Consider the following 14,116-nt stretch of genomic DNA (forward strand, 5'->3'; position numbering starts at 1 on the left):
GGGGGCAATCAGACTGGCAGGAGAGTGGTTAGGGGACAATCAGGCTGGCAGGCAGAAGCAGTTAGGGGCAATCAGGCAGGCAGGCAGGTGAGCGCTTAAGAGCCAGCAGTCCTGGATTGTGAGAGGGATGTCTGACTGACGGTTTAGGGCTGATCCCCAGGATTGGGCCTAAACCAGCAGTCAGACATCCCCCGAGGGGTCCCAGATTAGAGAGGGTGCAGGCTGGACTGAAGGACCATCCCCCACCCCCATGCACGAATTTCATGCACTGTGCCTCTAGTATAATTATATTTTCTTTAAATCAGTTAAAGAGAAAATAATCTATAATAATCCTACCTAATAAAATGGTAATATGCAAATTGACCGCACCTTCGCTATGCCCATACCACACCCACCAGCAAAAGCCACACCCACCAGCCAATCAGGGTGAATATGCAAATCACCCAACAAAGATGGCAGTTAATTTGCATACACTGAGGGAGGGAGGAGTGAAGACTGAAGACAACTTAGAAGGAAAAGGGAGGAAAAGCAAGGTGGCTGCCAGAGGGAAAGCCCGGGTGGGGCAGAATGGGCAGAGCGGGGCGGGGTGGGGCGGAGCGGGGCGGAGCGGGGCGGAGCGGGGCAGAGCGGGGTGGGTGGTAGCGGCGAGCTGGTGCAGGCGCAGCAGCCACAAAGGCTACTAGTAAAAGCATAATATGCTAATTAGAATAGACCTCCTTCCAGATGTCTTTCTGGATGACCTTCCGGATGAAGTCAGGGATGTGAGGTAAGCCTGGGTCCAGGATGCCTGCCAGTGGCCAGAGGGACGCCCGGGTCCTAGGTGCAAGAGGGAAGCCGATGCCGGAAGCCGGGGAAAGGAAAGCCTACTCTTGCACGAATTTCATGCATCAGACCTCTAGTAATTTATAAAATAATGAGTAATTCATTTGTGATACAGAAAAAAAAAGTAATGAAACAAAATTTTATATTTATACATGAAAGAAAAATTTAAACCACAGAACAGGTTAAGTCACTGCAATGTGTAAAATAGGCATCCCATATAAAATTGAATAGTAGAAAAATATATTTTAAGAACAGAAAATTGACATAAGGTTTTTGGATTGAAAGTGCGTAGCTAGTGCTAACTAGTATGAAAAATAAACCTGTACCTTGATATTACATTTAAATGTAAAACACTAAAAATTAAATAGAGGAGAAAGAGCTGAAAGAAGTGGCTACTGAAAACATGTAACAATTTTGAACTTTTATGCACCAAAAAACATAAATGTTGTTAATGTTGTTTTTTTTAATCATGAGAAATTACAAGGAAAGTAAAGACATATCAATATACCTAAGATAATGATAAAATATATGGAATGAAAGATCAGCAAGGATACAGACAATATTAAGTTAAAAACAACAACAAAATATCTAATATTAGTATAGAAACCTGAATTCCACAATTATAGAATGTACTTTTTAAAAGCATACATGGGCCCTCACCAGTTTGGCTTAGCGGATAGAACGTCAGCTTGCGGACTGAAGGTCCCAGGTTCGATTCTGATCTAGGGCATGTACCTTGGTTGCAGGCACATCCACAGGAGGGGGTGTGCAGGAGGCAGCTCATCGATGTTTCTCTCTCATTGATGTTTCTAACTCTCTATCCCTCTCCCTTCCTCTCTGTAAAAAAGTCAATAAAATATATATTTTTTTAAAAAGCATACATGAAACCTTAACAAAAATTGGCCATGTACTAAATGGAAAAGAAATATCAATACATTTCAGAAATGGTATTTAAAAGACCACACTTTTTCCAATGATGATACAAACCTTTTCTAAAGCTTTATATCTTGGTTTCTGATAAGAGCACCAAAATATCGAAGCTAATAATAATAGAAAAAAGTATCAATTTATCCATTAGGTGAAAGCTTTTTTTCAAAAAGCATAGTTGTAGCACAAAGAATTGCAACCTTATATAGAATTTATGACCAATTCAAATATGAATACATTCTTTGTTTTGCACTTTTGATTCAATCCCAATTAACCTGTTTTTCAGTTCATTTCATTATGTTTAAAATAAGGAGGTTTAATTACATAGCTGTTAGGACCCCTTCCAGTTCAATAACTGCATGATGATAGGTCTTTTAACATTTCAACTGCTGTATTTTCCTGTTTCTTATACAAATAATTTGCCTTCTTTAGATGGTACAAAAAGAAAATAGATTGGGGAATCAGATAATCTTGATCTTGAATCTTATTTTGCCATTCTCTAATTGTATAACTTTATATAAGCTATTTATAGTTTTGAGCTCAGTTATTCCATCTTTGACATGAGGGTAAAAATAAAACCTACCTCAATTTTCAATGACGTGAAAATGTTTGGAAGGTTCATTCAGTCTTTCAAATAAAATTTTAGAGCACCTCCTAAGTGCTAGGTATTAAATGTGATAGACTATGGAATGTATAGTAAGTATTAATTCCTTCCCTCTTCCCTCTTCACTCTTCACCTTTCTCCCCATTTCTCTTTCTTAATTACATTTTTTATTCCTTAAGTTTTAGAGAGAGAGTGAGGAACATTGATTTGTTGTTCCACTTACTTATTCATTCGTTGGGAGATTCTTGTATGTGCCCTAAGCAGGGATGGAACCTGCAATTTTGGCACATAGGGTCAAAACTCTAACCTCTCTCTCTCTCTCAATAACTCTCAGTAGAAAGTCTTTCCCCAAGCACTAGACTATTATTCATCATCACAGCCATGCTGTTTTATGTGTTAGACTGGGCATGATGAAGTCCTCCACAGAAAACTGGAGATCTGAGGCCTAAAAATACTATGGTAGCCAATCAAATTCCAATATCAGACATAGTTTATGGATGCTTGTTAATGGATGTTTGTGAGCTTCACAAGGTGAAAGATAATCGGCATCTATAGGACAAAACAGTCAACACAGAAGGCACACTCCCCCCTTTTTTTCATAGTTTATACTAAATTGATGCTGGCAGAATGCAATGATTTTTGGGTTTCCAAGTTTAAACCAGCTTTGAATCATTTATATATGTTTTCCATGCTGGAAAATTAAATATTCTCTATATTGAGGATTTTTAGAATATTTGGGAAAGAAATAATTTACAGTTTTCCTTATTGTAATGGTAACCTATACTATAAAAAGAAAATTTACTTCTCAGGCTATAAAATTTCAAGGCATTTAGACAGGAATATTATTTCATCTGTATGTGGGATTTTCATATCTGTTTTTAGTTTAATCTTTATATTTTACACATGATATGAAGTATGATTCTCTTGCTACTATTTTTAACCTTTACAAAGTAAAACCTCACTTTTAGATTAGGCTACAGCAAATTCTCATTTTCACACATTGAAATTTTTTTTTAATTTAGGGTCAGTCCATTAAACAAGCTAAAAAATAAACATTCAGACATTAAAGACATTAATTTAATTATAAAATACACATTGCTACAAAAAACTATATAAGTATCTTTATGATATGTATCTATTAACTGTTCTAAATGAGCTCCAGTATTGAAATATGTAATGTTCTAGATCCCACCCATTTTCTTTGCTTTGTGTCCAAAAAAGATTGTATAAAAGTCATCAGAAACAGGTAATTTAGGAAGATCTTCAGAAAAGATGCCCCTTTCCTTAGCAGTCTGTTTGAATACTTAGCAAGACTTATTATCAGACTTTCATTTTCTCTTTTAGTGAAACAAAATTCCCTCTTGTGGCTTACTTACCTATTCTAGTGTAAATGAGAATCTAGAGAGTTTGACAATTACAAAATGGAGAAGGTGTCCAACTTCATGTTAATTTCAAAATCACACTCCTAAATCCTTACTGTCCAGAAAATATTCCTATTTAAAAATCTCAGATTAAGCTTTTGCAAGAAACCACATTAATATAAGATGTTTATATGTTAAACTAGAGGCCCGATGCACAAAGATTCATGCAAGAATGGACCTTCCTTCCCCTGGCTGCTGGCACAGCCTTCGCTCCGGCCCAGAGCCGCCTTTCCACCTTCCCATGCTGCCCAGAGGCCCAGAGCAGCTGGGACGGTATGGAATGCCTGCGTTGTCGCCATAGCGACAATGGAGGCATCCTTCCCCGCCCCCTGCTGCTTGGTGCCTGTATATGCAAATTAACCTGCCATCTTTGTTGGGTACATTTCCATACTCACTCCTGATTGGCTGGTGGAGTCACGAAGGTACAGTCAATTTGCATGTTTCTCTTTTATTAGTGTAGATAGGCAGACTGCTCTATGTAGTCATTCATTCAAAAATGTTCAATGCTTACAGAAGTCAAATATTTTTCTTTATTCCATGACTCTATTAACACATGATAGTTAATTGGATAAATGAGTCTCAAATTTTTTTTTAAGATAGCAAAGAATGGTGCACATGACATTTTAAAATTTTCAGTGGAACAGTAGAAGGAAATTAGAAATGACCAGGAAATGAATTTTAAAGCACAGGCATTTAAAATGACATGTAAGCAAAATCTGAGAATAAATGAGGGGTGCTCAATGCTATGGGTAACAAGTTTCAAAGAAGTCCATTCAATGGGTTTCCATTTGCCATTGTTTTGATTCATCTTATTTTGGGGTCCTATAAAAATACCGGGGTTTGGTTGTGCATTGATACTACTATTAGTCATTCTAATAAAAGAAACCATCTTACCCTTCCTTACCTATATGTTTTCTAAATGCATGACAATTGTTTTATCCTTTCTCTTTGCCATTTCATTATAGATAAATTTAAATAAATTGTGCTGTCAGAGAAGATAGAAGGTGGTAAATAAAAATTAAGATGATAGAACATCAGATTTGGTTCAAGTTTTCCACCTCATTATATAATGTTACTAGAATTTAAGAATTTTCCTTACTACATAAACAAATTGAGAGACAAAAATCACATAATCATATCATTGATGCAGAAAAGCCATTTGACAAAGTTCAACACCCTTTTCTGATAAAAACGCTCAGCAATGTAGGAATAGAAGGATCATACCTCAACATAATAAAAGCCTTATATGACAAACCTACAGCCAACATCATACTCAATGGGCAAAAACTAAATTCATTTCCTCTAAGAACAGGAACAAGACAGGGATGCTTGCTTTTACCACTCTTGTTCAACCTAGTACTGGAAGTGCTAGCAAAAGCGATCAGACAAGAAGAACTAAAAGGCATCCAAATTGGAAAAGAAGAAGTAAAATTGTCATTATTCGCAGATGACATGATACTATATATAGGAAACCCTAAAGACTCCATCAGAAAATTATTAGACTTAATAAATTAATTCACTAATGTAACAGGATACATATTAATGCCAAGAAATCTATGGAATTTTTATACACCAATAGTGAACTTACAGAAAGAGAGATTAAAAAAACAATCCCATTTACCAATGCACACACAAAAAAATTAAGATATCTAGGAATAAACTGAACTAAGGAGGTAAAAGACCTCTACTCAGAAAATTACAGGACATTGAAAAAAGAGATAGAGAAAGACATAAACACATGGAAGAGCATACCATGTTCATGGATTGGTAGACTCAACATCATTAAAATGTCCATACTACCCAAAGCAATCTATAGATTCAATGCACTCCCCATTAAAATGCCAACAGCATATTTCACACACCAAGAACAAACTCTCCAAAAATTCATCTGGAATAAAAAATAAAAAAAAGACCCTGAATAGCTGCAGTAATCCTGAGAAAGAAGAACAAAGTAGAAGGAATCTCAATACCAGATATCAAGATGTATTATAAAGCCACTGTTCTCAGAACAGCCTGGTACTGGCACAAGAACAGAAATATAGACCAATGGAATAGAATAGAGAACCCAGACATCGACCCAAATCACTATGCCCAATTAATATTCAACAAAGGAGGCAAGAACATACAATGGAGTCAAGACAGTCTCTTCAATAAATGGTGCTGGGAAATTTGGTCAGATACATGTAAAAAAAAATGAAACTAGACCACCAACTTACACCATACACAAAAATAAACTCAAAATGGATAAAGGACTTAAACATAAGATGGGAAACTATAAAAATATTAGAGGAATCCACAGGCAGCAAAATCTCAGATATATGCCAGAGCAATATCTTCACCCACACAGCTCCTAGAGCAATGGAAACTAAAGAGAATATGAACAAATGGGACTACATCAAAATAAAAAGCTTCTGCAAAGCAAAAGAAACCATCAACAAAACAAGAAAACCCACTGCATGGGAGAACATATTTGCCAATGTTATCTCCGATAAGGGTTTAATCTCCAACATTTACAGGGAACTCATACAACTTAACAAAAGGAAGACAAACAACCCAATCAAAAAATGGGCAACGGACCTAAATAGATACTTTTTGAAAGATGACATAAGGAAGGCCAAGAGACATATGAAAACTTGCTCAAAGTCACTAATCATCTTAGAGATGCAAATCAAAATGACAATGAGGTACCATCTCACACCTGTCAGAATGGCTATCATCAACAAATCAACAAATGACAAGTGCTGGCGAGGATGAGGAGTAAAGAGAAACCTTGTGCACTGCTGGTGGGAATGCAGACTGGTGCAGCCACTGTGGAGAACAGTATGGAGTTTCCTCAAAAGTTAAAAATGGAGCTCCCATTTGACCCAGTGATCCCACTTCTAGGAATATATCCCAAGAAACTAGAAACGCCAATCAGAAAGGATATATGCACCCCTCTGTTCATAGCAGCACAATTTACAATAGCTTAGACTTGGAATCAGCCTAGCTGCCCATCAGTAGATGAGTTGATTAAAAAACTGTGGTGCATCTACACAATGGAATACTATGCTGCTGTAAAAAGGAAGGAACTCCTACCATTTGCAACAGCATGGATGGAGCTTTGATCCAAGTGTTCTGTTCAAAATATGTTCAGCCTTCTTGCAGAAGTAAGGGTTGTGTATAATCACTGGTATTTCAATCACTATTGTTCACTATGGCATTTACATCAATAAACTGTCTTCTCAGAACCCAAGCAAGTCACACCACCATCACCCTTCTGATACATACTTTCTGAGGATGTAAAGCTGATAGGAACCAAACACTTGCTTAAGCCTAGCTCTAACTCTAGTATATAACATGTGGGATGTCTCTTGTGAGTAAGAGATGTTACAGCAATTTGTAGAATATGAAATCTGTCCAAATGGTTAGTATCAACTGTTGTGGAAAAATCATTTTAAAATCTTCACAAGCATGACTTTTATGTATGTACTAGTGGCCTGGTGCACGAAATTCATGCACAGAGGGGTGGTTCCCTCAGCCCAGCCTGTACCCTCTCCAATCGGGGACCCATTGGGAGATGTCTGACTGCCCTCCCCTGCCAGACTGATCTCACCCCCAAACTGCTCTCCCTTGCCAGCCCAGTTGCCCCCAACTGCCTGCCCCTGCCAGCCTGATCTTGCGCCCAAGTGCCATTCCCTGCCAGCCTGGTTGCCCCCAACTATCCTCCCCTGCTGGCCTGATCTTGCCCCCAATGTCCCTCCCCTGCCAGCCTGATCTTGCCCCCAATGGCCCTCCCCTGCCAGCCTGATTGCCCCCTAACTGCTCTCCCCTGCCAGCCTGGTCTCGCCCCCAACTGCCCTCCCCTGCTGGCCAATTTGGTTCTAATTGGTCAGTTTCTATGCCAGTCAGTGTCAAAAGCTCCACCTCCTAGCCAGCTATTGGCTCCTCACAGTTGACCCAGATTTGGTTCTGATTGGCCAGTTTCTATGCCAGTCAGCATCTTTGAGCCTATCAACAGGGCCTGATCAGAAAGGCAGGGCTGATCAGCAGCCCCAGTGTAGGCTGGAGGAGAAATGGAGGCAGGGCTGTTGGCCAGGCTCGGAGGGAAAGAGAGAGGCAAGTGCTGGTCAAAAGCTGCCTCAGACACTACAGATCAGCCCCTGCTTCTCTCTTCAGGTCTCTTTCCGGGCCTGATTCAAAGCCCCCACAGCAGTCACTGCTGGGTCCCTGGGCCTGCAGTCTCAGTAGTCATTGCTGGGTCACCATGGCAACCCAGTGCTCACTTCTGATGGTCAGCCTTTGGTCCTGATCAGTCATTACACCCTGGCTCTTTATTATAGAGATGGATGTGTATATATGTACATATTTAAAGTAATTATTTTCTATTTGTAGTTGACATTCAATATTGTATTAGTTCAGGTGTACAATATAGTGATTATACATTTATACACTTAACTGATCACCTCAACAAGCTTAATACCCATCTGACACTATACATAGTTACTACAATATTATTTGCTATATTCCTTATGCTGTACTTTACATCCCCATGACAACTTTTATGATTGGCAATTAGTACTTCTTAATCCCTTTTACTTTTTTCACTCATTCTCCCAACTCCCTGCCCATCTGGTGACTATCTGTTCTCTGTATCTATTTTGTTTGTTCAATTATTGTTGTTTTCTTTAATTCCATATATAAGTAGAATGATATAGTATTTTTCTTTCTCTGTCTGGTTTATTTTGCTTAGCATAATGCACTCAAGGTACATCCATGTTGTCACAATGGAAAATTTTCATATTTTTTATGGCTGAGTAGTATTTCATTAATATATGTACCATATCTTCTTTATCCAATCATCTATTGATAGACACTTAGATTGCTTATATATCTTGGCCTCTGTAAATAATGCTTCAATGAATATATGAGTGCATATATATTTTCAAATTAGTGTTTTCTGTGTCTTTGGATTAATACCCAGAAACAGATTTGCTGGATCATATCATAGTTCTATATTTAATTTTTAGAGGAATATCCATACTATTTTCTATAGTGGCTATACCAATTTACAATCCCACCAACATTGCATGAGGGTATCCTTTTCTCCACATCCTAGCCAACACTTAATGTTCATTGATTTATTGATGATAGTCATTCTGACAAGTGTGAAGTGATATCTCATTGTGGTTTTAATTTGCGTTTCCTTGATGATTAGTGATGTTGACCATCTTTCCACATATCTATTGGCCATTTATATGTTCTCTTCGGAGAAGTGACTGTTTAGGTTCTCTTCCCATTTTTTAAATCAGATTGGTTGTTGTTGTTGTTGTTGTTGTTGTTGTTGTTAAGTTATGTGAGTTCTTTATAAAGTCGGAATATTGGCCTCATCGTTGGCAAATATCTTCTCCCAATGAATAGGATGTATTTTGTTTTTTATTGCTGGTTTCCTTTGCTACGCAAAACATTTTTAATTTGATGTAGTCCTATTAGTTCATTTTTTCTTTTGTCTTCCTGCCTATGAATTCTTCTAGGAGTTTTAAGGTTCCAGATCCAACATTTAAGTATTTAATCCATTCTGAGTTTAATCTTGTATATAGTATAAGAAAGTGATCTGCTTTCCTTTTTTTTTTTTTTTTCAGGAATCAGTTCACTTTTGCCAGTACCATTTATTGAAGACTGTCTTTACCCCATTGTATATTTTTATCTTCTTTGTCATAGATTAATTGACCAAATAGTTGTGGGTTTGTTTCTGAGCTCTCTATTCACTTTCATTGAACTATATGTCTATTTTTATGTCAGTACCATGCAATTTTGATTACTATAGCCTTATATTATAGTGTGATATCAGGTAGTGTGATATCTTCACTTTGTTCTTCTTTCTCAAGATTACTTTGGTTATTCAGGGTCTTTTATGGTTCCATATAAATTGTAAGATTATTTGTTCTAGTTCTGTGAAAAATACCATTGGTATTTTTATAGCAATTGCACTGAATTTATAGATTGGACATTTTAATAAAGTTAATTCTTCCTATCCATGAGCACAGGTTAGCCTTCCATTTATTTGTGTCTTCTTTGGTTTCTTTCTTCATCAGTGTCTTATAGTTTACCAATTATGGGCCATTTACCTCCTTGGTCAAATTTATTCCTAAGTTTTTTATTGTTTTCTATGTAATTGTAAAGGGGATTATATTCTTTATTTTTATTTCTGATAGTTTATTTGTGTATAAAAATCCAACTGATTTCTGAATACTAAATTTGTATCCTATTACTCTGGTCAATTCATTTATTAGTTTTAATAGTTTTTAGTGGAATTTTAGGGTTCTCCCTGTAAAGTATTCTGTCATCTGCAAACAATGACAGTTTTGCTTCTTTCTTTCCAACTTGGATGCCTTTTATTTCTTTTCCTTGTCTGATTCCTGTGGCTCACACTTCCAATACTATGTTGAATAAAAGGGATGAAAGGCTACATTCTTGTTTAGTCACTGATCTTATAGAAAAAAATTTCAACTTTTTAGCATTAAGTATGATATTAGCTGTAGATTTATGACATATGATCTTTATTATGTTGAGGTCTGTTCCCTTTATCCCCACACTGCTGACAGTTTTTGTCATAAATGGATGCTTAACTTTGTTAAATGCCTTTTCTGCATCCACTTATATGATTACATGATTTTTATTCTTCATTTTGTTTATATGGTATATAACATTAATTGATTTGTGGATATGAACCAGCCTTGTATCTAAAATAAATCTCTGCTTAATATATTGATAATTTTTACATCTATATTCACCAGGGATATTGGCCTATAATTTTATTATTAATAGTGTATTTATCTGGTTTTGGATTTAGCATACTGCTGATCTCATAAAATAAGCTTGGGAGTCATTTCTGCTCTTGAAATTTTTGGAATACTTTGAAAAATACTGGTTTCAGTTCTTCTTCAAATATTTGGTAAAATTCTCCTTTGAATCATCCCATGCAGCACTCTTGTTTGTGGGAGGTTTTTATTACTGCTTCAATTTTACTAGGTATAATCTGTCCAGATTTTCTGAGTATCTCTGATTCAGTTTATGAAGATTGTATGTTTCCAGGAATATATCCATTTTGTGCAGATTGTCCAAATTGTTGGCATATATGTGTCCATAATACTTTTTAAAAATCCCTTTTATTTCTGTGGTTAGTTATTACTTTTCTTCTTTCACTTCTGGTTTTGTGTTTTGTGATCTCTATTTTTTCTTGATGAGTCTGGTTAAAGTTTTGTTAATCTGATTTATCTTTTGGAAGAACCAGACCTTGGTTTTATTGATCTTTTGTATTGTGTGTTGTTGTTTTTAAGACTCTATTGCATTTATTTCTGCTCTGATTTTTATTATTTCTTTCCTTCTACTCACTTTGGGCTTTGTTCTGTTTTTAGTTCCTTTAAGTGTAAAGTTAAATTGCTTATTTGAGATGTTTCTTATTTCTTGAGATAGACTTGTAATACTATGAATTTCCCTCTTAGAACTGCTTTTGTGGTCTCCCATAGATTTTGGGTTGTTGTGTTCTCATTTTTATTTGTCTCAAGGTATCTTTTGATTTCTTCCTTGTACTCACTGTTAATTCATTTGTTGTTTAGTAATGTGTGTGTGTTTTTAGCCTTCTTATCTTTGTGTGCTTTTTCAGGATTTTTCTTGTGTTTGATTCTAGTTTCATACCATTATGGTTAGAGAAGATGCTTGATATGATTTTAATCTTCTTAAATTTATTGAAACTTGTTTTATTCTTAACGTAGTCTTTCTTAGAAAATATTCCATGTGCACTTGAAAATAATATAAATTCTGAAGTTTTGGGGTGAAATGCTCTGAAGATATCAATTAAATATATCTGGTATAGTGTGTCAATTAAGGCCACCGTTTTCTTATTGGTTTTCTGTCTGAAAGATCTATCCATTGTTGTCAATGGGATGTTAAAATTCCTTTCTATGACTGTATTATATCCATCAAGATTTGCTTTACATATTTAGGTGCTCTTATGTTGGGTACATAAATGTTTGCAAGGGGTATATCCTCTTATTGGATTGCTCCCTTTATCGTTATTTAGTTTCCTTCTTTGTTTCTTTTTTTTTTTTTTAATATATTTTATTGGTTTTTTACAGAGAGGAAGGGAGAGAGATAGAGAGTCAGAAACATCGATGTGAGAGAAACATCCACTGAGCCAAACCGGTTTCGGTTCTTTGTTTCTTACTATAGCCTTTGTTTTAAAGTATATTTTGTCAGTTATAAGTATTGCTACCCCAGCTTTTATTTTCCTTTTTATTTGCATGAAATATCTTTTTCCATCTCATTACGTCTGTGTATATCTTTGGTTCTGAGATGGGTCTCTTGTAGACAGCATATATATGGATCTTGTTTCTTATCCATTCAGATACTCTATGTCTTTTGATTGCAGCATTTAAGCCTTTATATTAAAGTGATTATTGATAGGTACATATGTTGTCATTTTATTCTTTTAACTATGTTTTTCTGTTTTGTCTTGTTTTTCTTCTTTCTCTTCTTTATCTTCTTCTTTTCTCTTCTTACTTTTCTTGTTTTCCTTCTTCTCCTCTCCTTCTACTTATACTCATCCTTCTTATTTTTCTTTAAGAAGTTCCTTTAACATTTCCTATAATATTGGTTGGGTAATAACAAACGCTTTAGCTTTTTCTTGTCTGGTATACTCTTTATTTCTTCTTTAATTTTAAATGATAGCCTTGTTCAGTACGGTAGCCCTGGGTGTAGGTCTTTGTTTTTCATCACTTTGAATATTTCATGCCAATCCCTTCTGGCATGAAATGTTTCTTTCGAGAAATAAGCTAACAGCCTTATAGACCTCCCTTGTATATGACTAACTCTCTTTCTCTTGTGACCTTTAACATTCTCTCTTTGTCTTTAACCTTTGCCATTTTAATCATGATGTGTCTTGGATTCATCTTATTTGAGACTCTCTGTACCTCCTGAACTTGTCTTTTTTCTTCACCAGGTTAGGGAAGTTTTGGGTCATTATTTCTTCAAATAGGTTCTTGATCCCTTTCTCTCTCTCTCTCTCTCTCTCTTCTCCTTCAAATACCCCTATAATAAGGAAGTTGTTATGCTTCATGTTGTTCCAAAGGTCCCTGAAACTATCCTTATATTTTAAACTATTTTTAATTTTGCTACTCTGATTGCATGTTTTGTTCTACCTTGTCTTCCATAATGCTGATTCTGTCTTCTGCTTCATTCAACCTTTCATTCCTTCCAGTGTATTTTTTATTTCAGATATTATATTTTTTATTTCAGACTGGTGCTTCTATATAGTTTCTACATTGTTTTTCATTCTGTTGAAAATCCTTATGACCATTACTTTGAACTCTACATCTGATAAATTGCTTGCCTCCATTTCACTTAGATTTTTCCTGTTCTTTCATTTGGGGCATATTTATTTTTCTCCCCATTTGGGCTGTCTCTTTGTGTTTATTGTTATATATTAGATAGATCTGCAATGACTCCCAGTATTCATGGGGTGGCCTTATGTAGTAGGTGTCCTGTGGGTTCCAGTTGTGCAATCTCCTTAATTACCTTAGCTGAGTGCTCCAGGGATGTCCCTTGTGTGGCTTAAGTAGGCATTCCTATTATAATTTATCTTCCTTTGGATATGTCACTTGTGTAGCTTATTGGATCCTGCTCTGATGTCTGAAGCTGGCTACTTGGTGTGTTTGTTCTGGGCCTTTCGGGAGGGACTTTGGTGCAGACTAATGTCAGATGCTGACTGTGATTGGCCCTGGTCAACCTGTTTGGAGCTACAGCAATACACAGTTTGTGGCTACTACTGCTGAGCCTAGGTGTGTGTAGGAAGGACCAAGCTGTGCACCAAGGATGGCTTTTATCATCCCTGGGCTCAGGCAGGTCAGCAAAGTCCCCAAGCACCCTGAGATCCATCCCCATATGTCTCTGTTTGCTACCTGCCTAATAGGCTCAGCCACTGAAAGGGCCTGTGGCAGTACTCGAGTTCTATGAGGTAGATTCTCAGTGAGTCACCAGGTAGGGGCAAGTTCAAACTCAATACCAGTGCTGGGTCTGAGACCACTCAGCAAATGTCTCTAAGTATATTAAGTCTGACTACCACCTGCTGGGTTCCAACAGACTTCTGTGGGGGAGCAGGGCCTCAGGGATTCATCAGGTGGAGGCCAGCAGAGTTTATCAGGCCCAAACAAACCAAGATTTTGCCATATGAAGGAGGCCTCTGCCCTGGTCAGGTGTGCAAAGGAAACATGACCCACATCCTATGGGCACACAACTCAGTCTATCCCAGATTGTGCAGGGAGGAGACAGAAAGGTGGGGCTACCGGGAGTCAGGAAGGAGGGGCTA

General features: G+C 36.8%; 1 protein-coding gene across 1 annotated transcript in view; it reads left to right on the top strand.

Annotated features, from left to right (window-relative positions):
• The window catches only part of GPC5 (glypican 5), a 1,351,161-nt gene that overhangs the window by 1,271,222 nt on the left and 65,823 nt on the right, over positions 1-14,116 (top strand). The window lies entirely within an intron of this gene.

Source organism: Eptesicus fuscus, chromosome 8 (genome assembly GCF_027574615.1).
Source record: "Eptesicus fuscus isolate TK198812 chromosome 8, DD_ASM_mEF_20220401, whole genome shotgun sequence".
Classification (NCBI taxonomy): domain Eukaryota; kingdom Metazoa; phylum Chordata; class Mammalia; order Chiroptera; family Vespertilionidae; genus Eptesicus; species Eptesicus fuscus.